The sequence below is a fragment of the Talpa occidentalis genome, unplaced genomic scaffold (genome assembly GCF_014898055.3).
Source record: "Talpa occidentalis isolate TD23 unplaced genomic scaffold, MPIMG_talOcc4v2.1 talOcc4.12, whole genome shotgun sequence".
NCBI classification, from domain to species: Eukaryota; Metazoa; Chordata; class Mammalia; order Eulipotyphla; family Talpidae; genus Talpa; species Talpa occidentalis.
This window is the reverse complement of record NW_023601212.1, coordinates 87335252-87356214: the sequence shown is the minus strand read 5'-3', so window position 1 is coordinate 87356214 and position 20963 is coordinate 87335252. Positions and strand designations below refer to the sequence as shown.

Here is a 20963-nt window from a genome sequence, read left to right as displayed (position 1 = left end):
CGAAGGACACTGCTGAGGGGAGCAGCGGGCGGCAGGAGAGGTCTGCGCGCCATGTGGGACCCTCCTCCGGTGGCCGGGGAGCAGCCGGGGATCGAACCGGCGCCGCAGAGGCTGCGGGCAGCTTCGCAACCCAGCGCTCAACCGCTGCGCCACCGGGGAGGCCCGATTGGAGGGTGGTTTTATCATCTAAATTTTTGTGGCCCCAGCATGTAGCAGGTGCTCAGGAAACATTCGCTGAAGGAACAGTCATGGCATGTAGGGTAACCTGCCCTGTGTGTGCGTGTGCGTGTGTGTGGGGAGGGGGGTGAGTTGTCAAAGGCTTAGCTTTGCCCCATCCTCAACCCCCAAAAGCACCGCGTTAGGAAGGAAAGGGGGAGGACCCAGAGGGGCAAGGAGTGAACTCCGGGCGGCCGTCGGTGCCAGGAGCTGGGAATTTATCCCGAGTGCGCGGGGAACCCCTGCGGAGTTCTTGGAGGAGGCGCGCCCTCCGCCCGTCGCGCGGGGGACACGGCAGCGAGACCCCGAGAACCCGCGGTGGGGCCCCGGGGGTCGGGCGGCGGGGGCAGCCGGGGCAGCGACCCGCACGCGGGGACGGAGGCCGGGCCGGGCCGGGCCGGGCGCCCGGGGCGGGGCGGGCGGGGCGCGCATGCAAATCTGCGGGGCGCCGGGGCGGGGCGCAGGAAGCAGGGGCGGGCTCGCTCCCGCGCCCAGGAAAGCCCCGCGAGCGAGCGCCGACCAGTCCCGGCCGCCCCGGGGTCCCCCACTTCTCGCTCGGGCGGCGGCGCGGCGAATGGACCAGGAGGCGCAGGTAGGACCCCGGGCGCTCCCGCGGCTGGGAGGTCCGGGAGAGCCCCGGGCGCTGGCGGCCGTCCGGGAAGGGCTGGGCCCGCGGCGTGGCCCCCGGCGGCAGGGACCCCGCGGACGCCCACGCCCGCACGGGGAACTGGCAGCTGGGGCGCGGGGCCGGGGAGGCGGCCCCTGGGTGCTCAGACTCCCGGAGCGCCCGCAAACGCGTGCTGTCCCCGAGGCGTCCGCTGGGACAGCCCGGGGTGGGGTGGGGGTGCGCTTGGGAATGTCGTGCGCCCCGTGGGCTAGGGCAGATGGTTCTCTGGGGAACCACCCCCAGACCCACGCAGAGGAAGTTGGTGAGGATTGGGAGGAAGGGTGGGAAAAGTTCTGAAAACTGAGAAGTTGGGTAGCAGGTCTAGGAATCTGGGGTGGGGTTGGAGTGGAGGAATGGCCCATTAGATCTTTGGTCTCCTTATTTGAATATTGGATGGATCCAGTAACGGCGATTATTTATTGGACTTACTTCGTGAGCTCTCTGCCCTGAACCTTCAAAGCACAGTACTCTGAGTTAAATGTCGGTATAGCCTTTCTGGTCACTGCTGTGTCTACATCGCAGCCAGTCTGCAGACAGGACGCTGGGGCACAGGCAATTTCAATACCTTGGCTAAGGTAACGCCCACCTGGGCTGTGTAGCGCAGGAGTCAGCCCTGGCAGTGCGGTTGCCCAGCAGGCTGGTCACCACCTCTCAACAATATTTGTCAAACCATACCATAACGAGTCCTCCAGGGTTTTTGATTAAAATGCAAATGCCCAGGCCCCCTTCCATGAGTTTCAGATTAAATAAATCCAGGAGTCTGGACTCTTTTTTAAAAACAAAATCTAGATCTCTTATAATCAAGGTAGGGAGGAGAGGGTCAGTGAGCTCCCTACCAACTGCTGGGATTTGCAGGTGCCCCCAGGCCAGCACTAATCCTGCTGGAACCTACCCTCTGCCCTTCCCCAGCCCTCTGCAAGTATGACCCCCTGTAGCTCCTCTCTCATGGGTGGACTTTCAGGAGCCAGGCGTTGGTTGGGACATTGATTCCTATATTAAAATCCTCAAGTCTGTTGGAGAAACTGAGGCTCAGATGTACTTTTGACCAGGGTGTCCCTCAGTCAGGGAATTTCAGGGTTCTGCCAAGGCCCCTTGAACTCAGCAAGCCAGAGTCCGCTGAGGTGTGGGGTAGGAGGTGAGTGGGCCCTGGGCATTTGTTCCCTCTCTAGTGTTCACTGGGGTCCCCCGGGCACCGCCCTCCATGCTGATCAGGGCCCTCAAGTTACTCCTCTTCTTGAGGAGAGAGCACAGGTAGGGAGGGATCAACTCCTCTAGGGGACAGGCTTCATGGAGTTGGAACCCTCGAGACAGCCTCAGGAGAGGCATGGAGGACTTGGCATGGAGAACAGGATGAAAGGCCCGCTGAGCAGCGGGAATGGCATGGAGCAGGGCTGGGAGGTGTGAAAGGACACATGGAGCCTGAGGAGGGGGTGGAAAGGACCGGGCTGCTTGTGGAAGGCCTTGAATGCCGTGCCGAGGAGCAGGCCAGTTATTTTACCTTTGCCTGAGTTATAAAGTGTTTCGATGCAGATTCCTGGATTGCGCAGATTCCCTCTGGAACTAAATCTCGAGGAAGGCTGTGGGAAGACAGCAAAGAAGGCAAACCATTAGCAAGTCACCCTGGTTACAACACACTCAGTTACTGGCAGGTCTGGGATGACCTGACGATTTCCAAATTCTGGGCAGTGACTCAGTCAGTGATGTGTTTTGAACATCCCATTCTCGGGCATGGAGGAATCCCAGGCAGGGAGGCTGTCCCCTAAGGCCTTCAGTTTCCCGATGCTAAGATTCGAAAAGGAACAGAAATGGAGCGTCAAAGGAGACGAGAGAACCTGTCCAGGACCCCTCCTCCCGACACCCCTCTCTCCCGGTGTCCTTTAGCCCCAAGGTGGAGAAGAGATTTTGGGTTCAGTGGGTCCACTGCCCTCCATGGCATCTGGGAGCGGGCCAGGGTCTCAGGTCCCCCTTCTCCCCAAGTCCCTCTTCAGCTTTGCTTCCTCACATTGTTGAAATTGGCCTTTCGTGGTGGTTAATAACATCACTTTTTTTTTTTTAAGATTTATTTATTTATTTATACAAGCACTGGGTACAGTCAGAAGCGCAGGAGGGTGAGAGAATTCACCAGAGCCAGAGCGGGGAGCAGAGCAGGCAGAAGGACCGAAGTACACTGCTGAGGGGAGCAGCGGGCGGCAGGAGAGGTCTGCGCGCCATGTGGGACCCTTCTCCGGTAGCCTGGGAGTAGCCGGGGATTGAACCGGCACTGCTGAGGCTGCAGGCAGCTTCGTAACCCAGCGCTCAACCGCTGCGCCACCGGGGAGGCCCAATAACATCACGTTTTATAGTAACATACCTTACACAATTTCCAACACAGTAAACGTTCATGTCAATTGTTACCTATGAAGAAGCAGAGTTTGGAGGTTGAGGGTATAGATCCTAGAGCCGGATCACCCAGGTTCAAATACTGGTTTTGCTGCTTGTTATGTAGTTAAAGTCTCAAGACCTCAGTTTCTCCATTTGTGGATTTATAGCAACGACTTGCTGCTGTTGTAGTGATGGGTAATGAATTACTAAGTGACAAGCATGCAGAACAGTGCCTGGGACAGAGTAGGCACTATGTATTTGTTAAATAAATGAGCTCCATTGGAGGGATTTAGTCTACCCATTTGGCAGGTGAGGGTACTGAGCCCCACAGATGTATGTGCAGTCCCCTTACCCAAGATCCTACATTGAAGAGTGAAGGAGGGATTGGAATCTGCTTTTCTTCCCAGCTTATGTGCTTTCCTGCTATGCCAGTTTTCAGGGTGACCCAGAGGGATATCTTCCCGAGCATTCCTCACGGCTGGTATGCTGGAATGGTGCCCAGTCACATTCTGCCAGACTTCCCTGGCTAGGCTAGAAGAGAGGCTTGAGGCCCACTGCTCACCCTTGCACCATGTGGATAGGAGTAGCCCAGCGGAGATTGGGGAGTCCTGCAGAAGCCAGGGGAGCCAGCATCAGACTAGCTATGTCACCCCGGCATCACATGGGCTGTAACCTCATTGCTGTATTGTCTGACTCCCAACAGGTCATTGTGCTCCTAGAACCTGGGGCAGAGAGAAAGCTACAGCTTGAAGACATTGGCCCCAGGTTCAGATCTGACCTTGTTGCTTCCTACACTGCTTAGCCTCTCTGAGCCTTTGTTTGCTTGTCAGTGAAATGGGCACAGTGAGGTGTGTTCAGAGGGTAACTTCTCTAGGCACCTTGCCCATGGCTCACAGTTTCTCTCCTCATTTAGATCCATATCCAGCAGCCACCTTCTGCATTCATTTCTTCTTCATGTATTTATGGGGCGTCTGTATGGGCCAGAAAGTGCTGAGCACTGGAGAAAGTTCTCACTTCCTTGGAGTTTCAGTTCTAGTCAAGAAGGACCGTAAACAAGCAGACAAGACAGCCCTCCACCCCTTACCTAAGAAGTGCAAGTTTTCTCATAACTCAACAGGGAGTAATGGATGGGAACAAAACTTGAGTCTAGCTTTGTCCTCCCGGGCATAAGTGCTCCATCCACTGCCTGGCTGCAGAGCTGTTAATGTGGTTGATCATGGGGTGCTGCTCTGGACCCATGGGGGTTGGGGATGGTTAAGTCAGGTGTATTTTTAATGCAAGAATACCTTTCTGTAGTCTGAGTAATTCTGAGTTCTGAAACATGTCTGCTTGCTAAGATTTTACAAGAGAGAGAATATAGACCTAACATACCCTATCTTGGAGTGACCGTGCTAGGTAGAAAGTAAAGTGGGTGTGGGGCGGCATCAAGGGGGGGGTGCTCTCTGAGGGGAACATTTAGAAGACAAAGGGCAGAGGCCTGGGGAAGAACAGACCAGAGGGAGGGAACTACTAAGATGCTGGAGAAGGTCTCTTTTATGCCCTGGCCACTGCCTGCTGCTTGGACGCCCTCCCCCCGCCCCCACCAGCCTTGCCTGCGTAGTTCTGTCTAAATTGCACCTCTTTGCCTTTCCAAGAAGTAGTGTTTCCTCTGAGGCTTCAGATTTGGCTCCAAGTGACTCATTGTCATTCTCAGGGTGCGGGGAGGGGACATAGACCTCCTTACTGCCTCAGGGTGGCTTAAGAAAGAGCTGGACACAGTGTAACTTGATGGGCCCACCGGTGGGCAGCTGATTCCTCTCCTCCACCACCCTCCAGGGAGAGAGGTAGAAAGTGGGCACTGGTGAGGAAAGAGTCCTTGGCCCTCAAGGGTTCCTGATAGGGGTGTGCTGTCCTGAACAGCCGGTTGGTAAAGGGACTCTAGCCTCTAGTCTGCAGAGCCAGTTTACACAACTCAAAATAACTGGTGGCAGCACTCTGAGAGGCCGGGAAAGTGTCCTTTCTGCCTTTTCTAAAGAGGAAACAGAACTTGTCTGGAGAGGAGACACTGGGTCTCTGGACTGCCAGCCCTCCTAGCCTGCAGAACTGCAGCCTCCTGACAGTCCTGACTCTAGAGATGGAGCGGAGACTTCGAGAAGCCATATTCCTCAGTTGAATGGCCTAACTGGGAGAAAATGTGTGCTGGGATTTAGCCAAAGTTACTCTCCAGGAGCTTCCACTTTCTAGCTCTGGTTCTGCTTCTTGGAAGTAGTGATCATTTGATCTCCAACCACAGTCCAATCTTTCTCTTATTCAGAGTACACGGTCCTTTTGGCAATTCTTCTTGCTCAGAGAATTGTAAAGACCATTTTGGCTTTGGACGTGATCCAATAGGTCAAAGTCCCACATAATACTCATTGTCTGCCCTCCAATTCTGCTGAGTCAGATGGGAAGGAGATTGTTACCTCCTTGGCTCTGTAGCCCATATCTCTCTTGATACAACCTGCAATCATACTTTGTATCCGTCACATTTCACTTGGGGTTCCTACTGGACTTTTCAACTAAAATGTCTGGATCTCTCTTCTATATGAGCGCCTATGAGTCAAAATTTCTTCCATTCTGAGATTCCTATTGAGGCTAATAGTTGTTTTCAGTCTTTCTTGTTTTCTAATAAATCTACTTTAGGCTATATGTATTTTTTTTCTCTGCATACTGCTTTGGCTTCATTTCAGAGGTCTTGCCGATGTCATTCTGTTCTAAATAGTTTACAGTTTCCCTTTTGAAAGCATAAAGCGCTTGAATTTTTTTAAAGGTGAATGGGAATTTTAAATTTTTTTTATTGTGGATTTCTAAATGTATTGCATTATTGTCAGTATTTGTGGCTTTATGATATTGTTACAAGGCGGGGAGAAGGGTTTGGGTGGGGCAAGGAACCTGGAACCTCCCCCTTTTCCGGGGCACCACCCTGTTACAGTATCAGTGATAGAGAATTTGTCAAAATCTTTGGAGGATTTCCTGTTTCTGTATGTTCTTTATATATTTGAAAGGATGTGTATTTACTGTTGGGTGTAAAGTTTTAGGTCTATATCTCCTAGATCAAGTTGCTAATGATGTTCATATTGTCTATGCTCCTACGTGTTTTTCTCCACCTGCTTTATCTCCCACTATCACAGATGATCTGGTGATCAATTCATTTCTCTTTAGCCTACTTTCAGTGTTTGGTTTTACCTTTGAAGCCATGTTGTGAGGTACATATGAATAAAACAGATTGACTGGAAGAAGGGTTTGTGCTTTTTATACAATCTTGGTGAATTTCTCCTTTTTTATGTAAAAGTCTCCTTTTAATGCGTTGATGTCTTGAATTCTGTTATAGTCGGTATTAGTATCATTATACTTATTTTTATTTGTGTTTTTTGATTTGTTTTCCCGTTCTTTATTTTCTTTTCTGTAGTTCTAAAGTTGTAGAACTTTTCTTTGATTCCAGGAAAGGTCAGATGGTAGCCAGGTGAGTTTTTAAAAAATGAAGGTATCTGCATCTTAGTCTCTGTGTGTAACATATTTGCCCAATAGATGACTTGTAAGTCTTTTCCCTCTTTGTACCTCAGTGTTCTTGTCTGTGAAATGGGAATATAACCCACTTGCCTTTCTCTCCCAGGTATTTGTGAAAGTACCTGCCACCATGGATACAAATGACATTGCAGACATCCCTGTACCCCTTTGGGCATTGGGAGTGAATGATATTCCAGGCCGTGGGAATGGCATGTGCAGAGGGCTGGAGGGGGGAAGTGCTGGAGGGAGGGGCGCACCCTGCAGCAGCCGTGGCCTCATCTTGGCCACCACTTGTTGCTCTGCTGTTCACAAGGAGGCAAGTAGGACATAGTCCCTGATCTGGAGGAACTCAGTCTGGAGAGGGAGAAAACTGAGGGACACAGCTCACTATTTGCAAAGATGAAAAGGCTGTTGGGGCAGAGTGATAGGCAGAGGGAGGAAAGAGCAGGGTTTCAGCAGGAATAGGAGGAAGGCAGAGCAAAGGGCCCAGGATGGGCCGATGGGCACAGTCTGTGTGGCTTTGGGACTGGGTTGGAGGCTGCTCTTGGACCCCTCAGCCTCCCCCACAGAGAAGCAAGCACGGCACCTGTAGAAGTCTCCCCTTCCTCGCAGACAGCGTGGTGCTGCCCAGCTACACGTAAAAAGGTGAAGGGGTGTCTCCTGTCCAGCTCCCTTCTCATCACCATGACAGTCACATCCCACAGCGAGCAAGCAATTTGTAGGAGCAGAAGGAGCCTTTCACTTCTGGCGTGCTAGCACTTGAGGAAGGCATGGGGCGCTTACCTGTCACTCCATTCCTCTTACTGTGGTCTCCTGGGTCTCAGGACTGCCACCCACCCAGGATTACACCAGCAGGTGATTGTAAACTGAAGAAGGACCACAAATTCAGGGTGCCGTTTTTAAAAACTGAACTCTTTCCCAACACTTAGAGGTCAGGATAACATGCTTGAAAACCAGGACTTCCAGCTTCCTTTGAAAAATAAGAGACCCAGCAACACGTCGGCCTGGGCAGCGTGGCCCCTGCCTCCAGAACTGAGTGTGACACCACTCATCCCTCACTCAGTGAGGTCAAGTGTCACCTCTGAGTCCTCAGGGATCTTTGCGTTTCCTCTGACGGGAGACTCTGTGGCCATGAGAGAGAGGAGGCTGGGAGCTGGGAGCTGCTGAGGCAGCGAGGCCCCTGTTGCCGGAGACTGGGAAGGAGAAGGTGGGTGCCTCCTGGTAAAGTTGGGGGTCCCTGCAGACATGTGTACAGCTTCATGCCTGCTCCCACCATGCGTGTGCGTGTATAGCCACTCAAAAACCAAGCCTGACCTCCCCTCCTCTGCACCTGAGGGCGCCCCATCCTCCCCCTCCACAGGACACCATCCTGACTTCTAGCCCAAGATCGCCTTGTCTCCTTTTGAACTTTATATAAATGGAGTCAGACCGCCCTTCTGAGACCAGCTTCCTTCCCTGGGCTCGTCCCTGTGAGACCTGCCTGTGCCCTGGTAGCCCTGTCCTGCTCGTGGCATGGAGACCAGTTCTCGCCACCTGTGCTGTCCACACTCTTGGGCTTTTCTGCAGCCACCTGTGAGGCAGGAGGTCCTGCCCTCTTTCACACGTGAGGAAACTGAGGCCCGAGGGGGCCCCGGCTGGCCTAGGCCTCCTGGCCTGTGAGGGCTGGACTACATCTTGGGCCCAGAATTAGGCTTCTGCGTCTCGGGTGCTCTGGGTGGCTCCGCACTGGCCAGTGCCAGGAGAGAGATGGGGTGCAACAACAGGAAGCACTCAAGGGCGAACACCCTCACCTCCCCACGTCTGCCTGCAGATAGAAAGTGAACAGGGAACTCTTCATTCTGCTGACGTGTTGCCGGCTTTGAGTTCACCCAGGGGCCAAAGTCCTGGTCACTGTTGAGACACGTTCACTGGTAAGGGCTGGGCAAACAGCACTAGAGGCCAGTTTCTAGTTTGGCCACTTTCTGCCGTGTCATCTGGCCTGACTTCTAAACCTCTCTGGGCCTTGGCTCCCGGTCTGTGCAGGGTGACCACATCTCCAGGGGTTTGCTGGAGGGGCAAGCAGACAGGTGTATAAAAGGAGCAAGTTTATGGCAGTCTCTTTCCTGCCAGGCTCTGTAGTACAGACACCAGAGCCATATGGCCTGGGTTCAAATCCTAGCCCCTCCCACTTACTGGCTGTGCATCCTTAGGCAGGTTGCTCAACTTCTCTGGGCCTCAGGTCCCCCATATTTACAATGGGGATGATAATTGCATCAGCCATGCTGCTTGGATGGCTGTCAGGCTTAAATGAGTTAGGGAGCATCTAGTGAGGGCAGAGTCTGATGCAACTGAGATGTCCTTTTGTTAGGGGGAAAAGGAGGGAGTGGAGAGCCCATGGACAGAAGGCCACGGTGTCTAATCACTCTGGAGGAACTGGGGACAGGCTGGGGCAATTATGGCAGCTTCTGCAGACCTCAGAAGGAGGCCCGCTGGGAGCCGTGCCTGCCACTGAGACAGCCAGAATCTAATCAGCGTCCCAGGGCTGACATCAAGCCTCCGAGGCACAGGACTGTGAGTAATGATGCCGGTTATGCCCCATTACCTGCCCTCTGGAGGAGACTGAGCAGGAATTGGTCAGTGCTCACCCAGCTGTGAGAGGCAGAAAACTCTAACCCTTACAAGTGTATCCCTGCCTCTGTCAGGGATGTCGGACTAGATGTGCTATTGTGATTTAAAAGAAAAATATGTATTTGGCCAATTCATCCACACTTCTGGCTCACAGCTCCCTAAATTCTCAGAATTTATTAAGAGTGGAGAGTGTGAGGAGGTATCTTTTGTTAAGTTAATGAGGAGGTACCTTTTGTTAAGTTAATGATTTTGGGGGAAGCACTTGAGCTGGGCCTGGTTGCCAGTGGAGCCAGTTAAGTGATTGGAGGGTTGGAACCACCAGTTCCACTTCCTGACATCCTGGAAGGGAGGGGCTGGAGATGGAATTCAGCTGCCACTGGCCAGTGATTTAATCATTTATGCCCCTGTGACGAAGCCTCCATAAAAACCCCACAGGAGGGCCTCCCCGGTGGCGCAGCGGTTAAGTGCTGGGTTGTGAAGTTGCCCGCAGCCTCTGCAGCGCAGGTTCGATTCCCAGCCGCTGGCGAGGGTCCCACATGGCGCGCAGACCTCTCCTGCCGCCCGTTGCTCCCCTCAGCAGTGTACTTCGTCACTCTGCCTGCTCTCTTCCCCGGTCTGGCGCTGGTGAATTCTGTCACCCTCCTGTGCCTCTGAGCTGTACCCAGTGCTTGAATAAATAAATAAATCTTAAAAAAAAAAAAAAAAAAAAAAAAGCCCCACAGGAGCCACTTTGGGGAGCCAGTGGGTTGGTGAACACATGGAGGTGTGGGGAGAAGGGCACCCTCTCCAGGGTGCATGGTAGCTCCAGTCTCCCTCTCCCCCTTTGCCCTGTGCCTCTCGTCTGTCTGACTTGGTAATAAAGCAGTGATCTAGTGAGCAAGTGAGTTTCCTGAGTTGTGTGAGCCAGCCTAGCAAATGAATCTAGGAGGCGGTGGGAACCTCAGATCTGTAGCTGGTTGGTCAGAAGCCCAGGTGGCTGCTGGGTGGCGAGCAGTCTGGGGAGGCTGAGTCCCGAGCTGTGGAATCTCTGAGTAGATCATGTCAGAATTGAACAGTGGAGCTACATTGTCGAATACCCAGATGGTGTCTGCAGGATGGCTGTATATGTGGGGGAACCCCCACCCTCCACCCAGTGCTGGAGTTGGGTTCAGGGCCACCTTTCACCAGACCTCCCTGCTCATAGCCAGGGTAGTTGGTCCACTCATTCCTTCACTCGGTTAGTACCGGTGGGCCTCCACCTAGCGCACTACGCTGGGCTCGGGGGTCTAGCGGTGAACACGAGGGACGCAGTTTCTGGTCTTAGGGGCGCTGGTGTTCCTATGGGACTTTGGACAATGAGCAGGACACGTGTGTGTGTGTGTGTGTGTGTGTGTGTGTGTGTGTGTGGGATGTGCTGCAAGGATCATGTGCTTGGCAGAAAAATAGAGCAAGAGAAGGGCCTGCAGAGAGGTGGAGGGCGCTGTGGCCCTGAGCAAGCCGTCTGGGCGCAAGTCCTTCAATGCAGTCTCCCTGGGCCTCTGAGAATGGCATGACTTCCAGGCTCCTAGGTTGTGTCACCTTGATGCCCATTGGCTGCAGCCAATGTTACCGAACGCTGGCCTCAGTTTCCCTCAGCCGATAAAAGGAAACAGAATTTGAGGAAAAGGAAAGTGGTTTAATTTGTCGACAAATGAGGAGGGCAGCAGACTCATGTCTGAAAGACAACCGCCCCGTCCTTTGGCAGAGTGCAGGGGTATTTCTACAAGGGGGAGATGGGCAGGGGTCTGCGAAGGGGAGAGGGAAGGGGTCCGCATGGAGACAGGTGGGCACCAGCTTGTTTTTATTAAGGGGAGGGGGAAGGGGTCAGCATGGAGACCAGTGGGTGTCTCATTTTTCTTGTTAAGGGAAGGGGGAAGCTGCAGCAAGAATGGGGGAAGACAAACTGTTAATCTTGTTAATGCTAAATAAGGAGAAATTGCAAGAAATGGGGGAAAGACAAACTTGTTAACTGTATCGCCAACACGAGTGTCCCTGTTGCCATGCAGTGGCTATTGGCACAAGATGCCAGTTGTCTGCAAGATAATGCTCCCCTCCAGGGGTCTGGGCTGGCCACATCCTGTGAAGGACAACACAGTCTCCAGTCCCCTCCTGTCCCTCTCAGACCAGGCCTTGTCTCACGCTGCACACCCCCTGCCCCCCCCCATCACACTCACCGTGTCCACAATGCAGGGGAGCATGGTCTTCCCTGGCACCACTGCCCTAATGCAAGGTCATCTGCCCCTTTCTCCCAGCCCCTGCCACCAGTCATCACCTAGTTCTGCCACCTCCACCTCTCCAACAGGGCTGGAATCAGCTGCCTCCCTCTGGCCTCTGAGGTTCACACATGAGTTCAGAGTGGGCTCTCTGGAAAGCAGCTCCTCTCCTGCTCTGTAGCCTTCTGTGGCCCTCCATTGCCCTGGGGATGGAGTGTGAATTGCTTACGAGGTGGACTGTGCTGTCCTCTGCCCCCACCCATCTCTCTGTTCTCATCCCAGACCTGTTCTCCTGCTCGTCTCCAGCCAAAAGCCCAACTTGCTGGGGGAGGAAATGGGCCCCTCTCCTCCCTGGCTCTTCACGCATTCTTCACTTGCCCTTCCTGCCTATTCCTCCTCCTCTTAAGATCCTTCAGAATATGGAAAATGGATTAATAATTGTACTGACTTCAGCAGGAGGACTTAAAGCCCCCAGAACGGCGCATGGCTCTAAGGAAGCACTGTACACGTGTAAACATAAGAGTAAAGTAAAAGTCGCATCATTTATTGAGTGGCTTCTGGTGCCGGCCTCTGGTTACAGGGAGCGAGACCATCCCTGTCCTCACGGAGCCCACCGTGCCTTTGGTGGGATGTTCTTCCTCCCTTTCCACGCAGACTCTCCTTGGAGAATTCTTGTTCATCTCCAGGAAAAGTTGAACCTGTAGGACCAGAGTGGAGGGTCCCTGACAGTGGCTTTTGGGGTCATCTCACAGCCCACGCCAGCTTGGTAAAGCTCCATCCTCCCGTGGCTCAGGCTGAAAGCCCTGGGGTCATTGTTAACCTCTCTAGGCTCTTTTTCTCTCACTCCTCCCCCCACCCCATCCAACCTGTCAGCAAATCCTGCTGGCTCTGGCTGGGAGCAGATGGAGGCTTCGCTGGATCCTATCACTCCCTTCCCCAAGCCTGTGTGAGCCCCAGACCAGCCCAGTAGCACCCTGACTGTTTCTGCCCTTGACCCCACCAGCTGGAAGGAGCCATCCTTGGAAAAGCCACATTGTATCACTTCTCTCCCCAAGCCCTCTAGTGACTTCCCTTCTCGCCTAAATACTTGTTAAAGGAAAGAGGGAAGAAGGGAATGAAAGGTGAATGGAGTGGCCTTTTTCACATCTGTGGTAGCCAACCATAGCAGGTGCTCAGAAAACATCTGCAGCAAGAATAGGTGAGGACCAGGAGCACACAGTAGGTACACGGTGAACCTGGTGGGTTCAGTAGGCTGTGGTTGCTCATTCTTGCCCCTGGTCATCTCAGATCCAGCTTCTGCCACTCCTAGCTCCACTCATGGGGCGGGGTGGGGCTGCGGGGCAGAACCCAGGCCATCTTAGGGCCCAGGCCAGGCCTGCCTCGCCATCCTGGGTGGGGCTGCTGACGTGGCAGCCAGTTCTGGGAACCCCAGCCAGGCAACAGTTCTGGGAAGCCTGCTGCCCCAGGGAGAAGTGTGTGCCTGGCCCCCTGCCAGACCCGTCAAGCTGTCCCCAAGGCCAGAGGAAGCTCCCGGCTGCCTTAAGGTTTGTGGGGTCTCCGGTCAGGGGCTCCTGAGGGAAGTCGCCCAGCCCCAGCTTTGGTGGCTTCCCCTCCGGATTCCTCTGTCATGGGACTGACTGTATCCTGTCAGCTCATCTGTCCCCCTCAGGCCGGGAGAGGGGAGAACAAGAGGCATGTATACCCTGTAGAGTCCCGCTCAATTGGTAGCTTCTGGACAGCCCCCAGACTCAACACTCCTAAACCCCTAAACAGTAAGAGTGAGTTAAGTGTGTGTCCCTGGCAAGAGGCGTTCCCACCCACTTGCCTCTGCTCTCTTCCTAGTTCAGGCTTCGCCCACACTGCACTTCTTAACTCTCTGACCTTGGCCTTGACACTTGCCCTCCCTAGGCCTCACTTTCCTGCTTTGGCCAGTGGGGCAAACAACGCCACACCCCTGGGGTGCAGGGACTGCATTTCAGGAGGCGGCAGGACACAGCAAGTAGGTGCATGGGTTCTGGAGTCACCCCGCCTGCGTGCAGTCCTAGCTCTGTGACCTCACGTCAGTGCTCTGCCCTCTGTGCCTCAGTCCCCCCCTCTGTAGAATGGGATTCTAATCACACCTTGAGTTGTGGTGAGAAGGAAATTAACCAGCATGGTATAATCACTTACAACATAGCCAGATACATACCGTGGACATAGTAATAATTGGGTGACAGTCGTTATGGGGCAAAACTGGTATGTACTCTGTGTTCAAAAATAGATTTCTGATCTTGTTATTGTTGAATTGTAACCAATCTTTCATTTAATAGATGTTGATTGAGCACATGCTGCGTGATGGATTGGGCACTGTCTGGGCCAGCGGGGGAGGCAAAGCCATGACCCCCACAAAGGCAAAGCACCTTCTTCCCTCAGGGAGGGGCTAGTCTTCTCCTGGGGAAGATAAGGACATATATACACAAATAAGTTAAATGGTACAGGTGATCCTGAACTAGCAGCGGGATAAGGGTGACTGTTTCCTCTCCTGCCAACACAGAATACTTTTTTGGTGAAGATTTATGTCCTTTACCTATTTTTCTTAAAGGGATGTTTGTCTTACTGATTTGTTACTCTCTTCAGGCTGTTAACCCTCATCATATAGATTGCTAACTTTTCCTAGTCTTTTGCTTACTTTCTGTTTTCTTTACAGTGTGTTTTGATCTGGGGAAGTTGAATAATTTTTTTTTTTTTTTGGCAGCCAAATCTTTCTATCTTTGCCATCTACGTCTTGAAATAAACATTTACACACGTAACCTCAGTGATGTGATTACAGATGGTGATAAGTGTACAGCAGAAATAAACAGGGCACTGTGAGCGGAACAACAGGGGGAGCCCTCATCAGATGGCATTTATCTATGCCCAGCCTGCCGGGGTGGAAAGGACCGTGAATGTGTCAGACTGCCCACAAGGGGCGGGGCCGGAGGCGAGTCCACAGTGGGGTAGGTGCCAGGTCTTCAGGAGTCCTCGTTTGCTTTTGTTTTTGCATTTTCTTCTCCCTGGTGGCGCAAGGGGTTAAACACAGCACTCTGACGCTGTCCGCAGCCACTGCAGCACGAAGTTCGATCCCCGGCCAGGGAGCAACCCACATGGCACAGCAGACCTCTCCTGTCTTGCCCGCTGCTCCCCTCAGTCAGCCTGTTCTGCTCCCCACTCTCTCTGGTGAATCCTCTCACTCCCCCGCACGTTTGGCCTGTACCCCAGTTCTTGTATGCATAAATATTTTTTTTAAAAAGAATTATATGTATAAAAAAAAGAAACTTGTGGACTTACATGCAGTTGTAAGAATACTAGAGATTCCCTTATACTCTCTTCCCCGAGAATGACAGCTTATTAAACGATGATGCAGTGTCTCAGGCAGGACATTGACGTGGATACAACCTGCAATCCTGTGCTCGCATGCACATCCCCACGTATTCGCTGCAGTGTGTCATTTATCTGTGTTCTGTGTGGCTTGTCATTTATCACACGCGGGTTTGTGTCTCCACCACCGCGGTCAAGATACAGAACAGGCTCATCTTCACGAAGTTCCTGTGTTGCCTTTTATAGCCACCCCTCCTCCCCCTTTCCTCTGAGCTCCCCGCCCCCCAACCACTAATCCTTCTGCATTTCCCTAATTTTGTCATTTCAAGAATGTTACATAAATGGAATCAAGTGTTTACTTTGGGGTTGCCCGTTTTCACTCTGAGGCTTGGGTTTTCTTCTGAGTCAGAGATGCTCCTGGCTGTTGTGTGGAGACTTGGGGGGGTTGGGAGGGGTGTCTGTGCCCCCTCCCCGGAACATGCCCTACAGGAGCCACTTCATGACCTGGTTTCTGATTTTAAAATCTCTGACTGAAGAGAGGGGTGACTCATGTCTGCAGCAACTGCTAACAGCACCCCAGCCTGCACCCCATCCGACTCATTCTTTCAGCCCCCAACTGAGTTTTTGAAAAATCTTGCCAGAACCTAAAGGGAGCACGACATTAAATGTATGCACTTTTCTAGAAAGAGGTTTTGAGTTTGCCTCAGATGTCCAGGCAGATCAGTGACCTCCAAAAATGCAAGGGTCTGGCTTCTAGATAGAGATGTGGTTAGAGCCACGACTCTGAAGCCGGCTGCCCTTGTTCGAGTCCCAGGAATGTCACTACTCTGCAACTTCAGGCAAGTCCCTTAACTTTTTGTGCCTTGGTTTCCTCATGTGAAAATGTGGGAAATAATAGTACTATCTCATAGGGCTGTTTTGAGTATTGAATACATTAATATATGTGAAATGTTCAGAAGCAAATCTGTCATGTGGTAAACAGTGTATGTTTGATCAGTGAGTGATGAAGTTGCAGGATATAGGGGGGCAGAGCCTTTTTAGGCAAAGACCCTCTAGGCCCTGTGTGATTTGGGAACTCCTATGTCATTTGCCATTCTCTCTCAACAAGCATCAAACCAGCAGTATCTCTTCCATAGGGATCCATAAGTGTGGTTGGACGCTGTCACCTCCCTTGTCCTGGCTCTTACATCTCTGTTAATATGGCTCTAGCTGACTTTTTATTTAAGCTTCTGCTTTGCCCCTTTATTGTAGACAATACATTCCTAGGCCTTTTCTGTTGCTTGGTAAGGCTTTCTGGTCCGGTACTTGGACAGCTGATACTTGTCATTGACGAGCAGGATGGCCAGTTCTTCTTGACTCATTTCATCTTGTTGGTTTAGCCTGTGGCTCTAGAAGAAGCTGAAAGAATTGCCATATGAGAAACCAGCACATCTGGACTCTGACTTTAGCTCTGCTCTCTCATCAGCTGTGGAATCTGATGAGCACCTCATTTGACCTTGCTAGCCTCGATTCCCTCAGGTGGAAAGTGAGAATAGCAGCCCACCGTGCAGGCTTCCTGCAGATTCAATAAGGTCATGCTTCGAAGGCCCTGACTAGCAGGCTTTGTTTTTGTTTTGGAATTTTACATCTTTATATTTGAATCCATAGCTATTTTTTAACATGATTAATAAGCTTGATTTAAAAACAATTGTTATCGGGCCTCCCCGGTGGCTCAGCGGTTGAGCGCTGGGTTGCGAAGCTGCCCGTGGCCTCTGCGGCACCGGTTCGATCCCCGGCTGCTCCCCGGCCACCAGAGGAGGGTCCCACATGGTGCGCAGACCTCTCCTGCCGCCCGCTATCCCCGGCTGCTCCCCGGCCACCGGAGGAGGGTCCCACATGGCACGCAGACCTCTCCTGCCGCCCGCTGCTCCCCTCAGCAGTGTACTTCGGTCCTTCTGCCTGCTCTGCTCCCCGCTCTGGCTCTGGTGAATTCTCTCACCCTCCCGCGCTTCTGGCTGTGCCCAGTGCATGTATAAACAAAACAAACAAACAAACAAACAAATAAATAAATAAAACATGCCTCTATTAAAAAAAAATTTTAAAAAAACCAAACAATTGTTATCATAATAAAGGATTTCTCCCCTCAGCCCTCAGGTGCAGTCACTATAGTTTTCCCCCCACCAAAGGGCCCCTTGACCCCCCCCACCCTCGACTCTGCTCTCCTCCTCCCCCCCCCCCTTCTCCTTGTGTCTCAGATCTCCTGTCTGCTTTCAAGGGTGAATCCCAAAGTTTGTCTTTACCAAACAGAGGATCAGACAAGCAGGACTTTGTTGACATAAATCCTTGACTTGACATCTTAAGGAAGCTGTTCTCAATAGACTTTGCTCGGCTATAACCCGGGAGTGAGCGCCCCACCCATGGAGGGATGCAAACAAAAACTGGACACAGCATGTCAGAGAAGGGAAACTTGCAGAACCTCCCTGTCTGGGCTGGCAGCGGAGCTAAGCAGGTGACCTCGAGACCACTCATAACTTGAAATTTTTCCTTTTGCCACATCCCTGACCCTGATTACTTAAGAATCATTCTTCTTAATTTAGCTGAACCTTTGTCCTCTGTTACCTGTGATGTTCAGGGAGTCTTTTCCTCTAACTGCATTTGTGTGATGGTTTCTCCTGAAATGCAGCATTGACATGGCCCTGGGAAGTCAGCTGGAGGGTGTGTGTGTATCCACATGTGCACATCTGGATGTGCCCTCTAAGGCACCTCAAAGCTAGTTGCCTGCCTACTCTGATGGTGTTGCTGGACTCCCCTCGCTCAGTTAGAGGACACCACGATTGCCCTCTGCTGTATGACTTTGGACATGCATGTAGGCCTCTCTATTCAAATTTGGAGCAGAAAGGGCACCTTGCTGTCTCTGCCACAGGATGCCATGGGCCTCTGTCAGCTTGTGAGTGGAAGGTCACCGGGACTCTGAAGAGGAAATGGTTTCATGGATCCACCACCCCACTTCCATCCTCCTGACTTTCACGGCAACTCTCTGCAAGGGTGAGGGTTGGGGCTTCGAGCAGATACCCAGTCTCCCCCAAGGGAGACTTTCCGGTCTGTGCTAAGCCCATTAAGGCCCCATCTCATGTCCAGGTGGACTTCTTTGCTGAGCACGTGCTCTGTGCCAGCCACCACTGTGGGTGTAGGAGCTCAGCAAGATGCGTCCTGGCTCCCGGACAGACTGTTGAAAAAGGAAGGCTGCTTCCCGTGGCTGCATGCCTGGCACTTTTCAAATAGGACAGGCCAGATCCTCTGGGACTGCCCTTCCATGTAGATGTGTCTGACACCGCACGTGATCTGGGCATTTTGAGCAGGAGCACTGGAGAGGTCACTATGTGTTCTTGTCAGAGCCTATTTCCGAAAGCCCTTGACCTTGGTTTGTGCCGTCTCTGGCAGTGTTAACTTGGACCACTTGGTCAAGCTAATGCCTGCCAAGTCTGTAACATAAAGGGAATAAGTATTTTGACTCACTGGTAATTAACATAGGTTCTGTGTGGAGATATTTCAAGGCTGCCCCTATGAATTACAGCACCCCTTTTCCCTCCACTTAGGGATCTGTGTCACTAAAGACTCATGTGCTCCGACTTTACATGCGAGGTGACGATTGTGATGTGCCTCTTGGCCCTTTTGGGCCCTTGCATCTTTTCGATGTGCCCCCCTCATTTTAGAGCATCTCCTTTCCAGCACAACAATCATGGGCTTGTGTTGTGCTCCCCCTGATGCTGGAGTCAGCAGTTTCTCCACAGAGCCCTGGGCCCTGTCTGCAGAACAGACCCAGGCCTGGAATGACACATGGTAATCAGATACAGGGCTGGGTCCTGGTCTTCTTATAAGGGATATTATTGAGGCAATTAGCAAGATGGAAATGAAGTTTGTGGAGTAGATGGCAGTAGTGCATCAGTGTCGCTCTCCTGATTTGATACTGGTATTGTGCTTATGTGGGAAAATGTCCTTGTTTTTCTGAATCATACACTGTAATGTTAAGGGATAATTTATTCACTTATTCATAAGGAATAAATCACAGAAAGGTTGAGAGAGAATATGAATGAAAAGGACAGTGGGAGGAAAGGTAAGGAGGTATGTTTGAAGAGCAGCAGAAAGTGAAGAGGTGCAGGTGGTGGTTAAACATCGAGCACAGGTGTGGAGGCGAGGGTAGATTGGGAGGCTGGCCAGCTGGGGAGGGCCTTCCTGTAGGACTTAGCCATTGGAGAGGTTCCAGCAGGCGCTTGGGGACTCTGCCATGATACTCACCCCATCCTGTGCCCAGACCCTGTGCAGAGTGCTTTAGGTAAACACCTCACTTCCTCTTTGTAACACAACCTCTGAGGTTGAACTTGGTGTCACTTCCAAGTGGCTGAGAAAGAAGCCAAGGCTCTGAAAGACAGAGTGACTTAACAGCAATAACTGCTAGGCAGAATGAGGCCTAGAGGATGCTTTTCTGAATATGTAAGATAGAGATGCAAGCAGGACTGGGGTTCGGGACAGATGGGTGCTCTCAGCTTTGTCAGGGAAAAGGCCCCTGCATTATCTGCCAGGGACTCTAGGGGCCAGGGGGCGTGCTCCCTCCTTGGCCCTATAGGACACTGCTTCTGAGCGTTTTTTTTCATGATTCTAAGTGGTGACAGAAGCCGAGTCACTGGTGTGTTCAGGTCACTCTTTGTGGACTGTGTGTGAGCTCATTTAGTCCTCGCATTGCCCCAGGGAGATGGAACGTGATATTAGCTTCACTGTACAGACTAGGGAACAGGTGCAGAATGGCTAAGCCGCTTGCTCAGGGATCATGAGTAATTGACAAAACAGGTGTTTAAAGTTAAGGAAATAATCACAAAACTATGGTGGCAGATTCCATGGAAGAGCATATACACCATGCTGTTTACAGTGGAGAAGTAATAAAAATAATAAAGGCTAACAGTCGTGAACCCACAGTGCAGTGCTCCTAGTCTGATGCTTTGGATCTAAATTTAGTGCTACGGAATATTACTAATGTAAGGTTTAAATTTTAAGTTTTTGCATTTAGAGGATGCTGCTATTATCATGAATCAAGTTCATATTTATCTCTATCTTTAAAGAATCAAATCTGGAAAAATAGATGTTGTTTCTGAGCAATGGGTTTACTATACAGTGTGCACAGAAACTGATACTATGACATCAGATTTTGAGGGGGGAATAAAAGCTTTATGGCAAATTGATGGGCAATGAGGTAGGAGATAAACTCAAATCTACCTCCCAAGTTAAGAAAGTGAATGAAGTTATGTAGGTTTTGGGGACCAGGATTGAGAACAAAGAAGTTAGCTTTTATTGGATAAAGAGTGGGTTAGGGGCCTCCCCTGGTGGCGCAGCGGTTGAGCGCTGGGCTGCAAAGCTGCCCGCAGCCTCTGCAGCGCCGGTTTGATCCCCAGCTACCAGGCGAGGGTCCCACATGGTGCGCAGACCTCTCCTGCCGCCCGCTGCTCCCCTCAGCAGTGTACTTCGGTCCTTCTGCCTGCTCTGCTCCCCGCTCTGGCTCTGGTGAATTCTCTCACCCTCCCACGCTTCTGACTGTAGCCAGTGCTTGTATAAATAAATAAATAAATCTTTAAAAAAAAAAAAAAGAGTGGATTAGGTCAAGAAATGTGGGCTTGGCTAAAAGTTCATTGACTAGTTCACACATGAAGACATATGAAGAGGCTTTTTTCTTCAGATAATTGGAGTTTTGAATTTCCGTTGGTGGGCCCAGGTGACCCTCCCCCACCCCGTATTTGTGTCTCCTAGAAAAGTTTAGATACGTGGGGGTTTTTTATATGTATGCTAAGATTTGAAAGCAATTTAACCATTTAGCCCCAATTATAGTTATCAATTTTGGGTGTTTGTACCTTCTCTGTTTTAGTCCCCAGCCATGCTTTTGGGGATATCACTAACAATCAGGGTGGTTACCAACCAATTCACATAAACTACAAAGTAGCAAAAGTAATCTACAGGGCTATAGGTTGGGGTGATGGGGTTAAAACCAAGAGGAA

The 20963-nt window shown here is 51.6% G+C and overlaps 1 protein-coding gene across 3 annotated transcripts in view; it reads left to right on the top strand.

Moving 5' to 3' along the window:
* Nucleotides 1–740: 740 nt before the first annotated feature.
* The window catches only part of IL4R (interleukin 4 receptor), a 36917-nt gene continuing 16694 nt past the window's right edge, over nt 741–20963 (top strand). For 2 of the 3 annotated variants that reach the window (XM_037507389.2, XM_037507390.2), the window contains exon 1: nt 741–808. The gene's annotated coding sequence lies outside the window, so the exon portion shown is untranslated. Of the gene's footprint in view, nt 809–13588; nt 13607–20963 lie in introns of those variants that run through there. The other variant, XM_037507391.2, reaches the window with a different exon arrangement.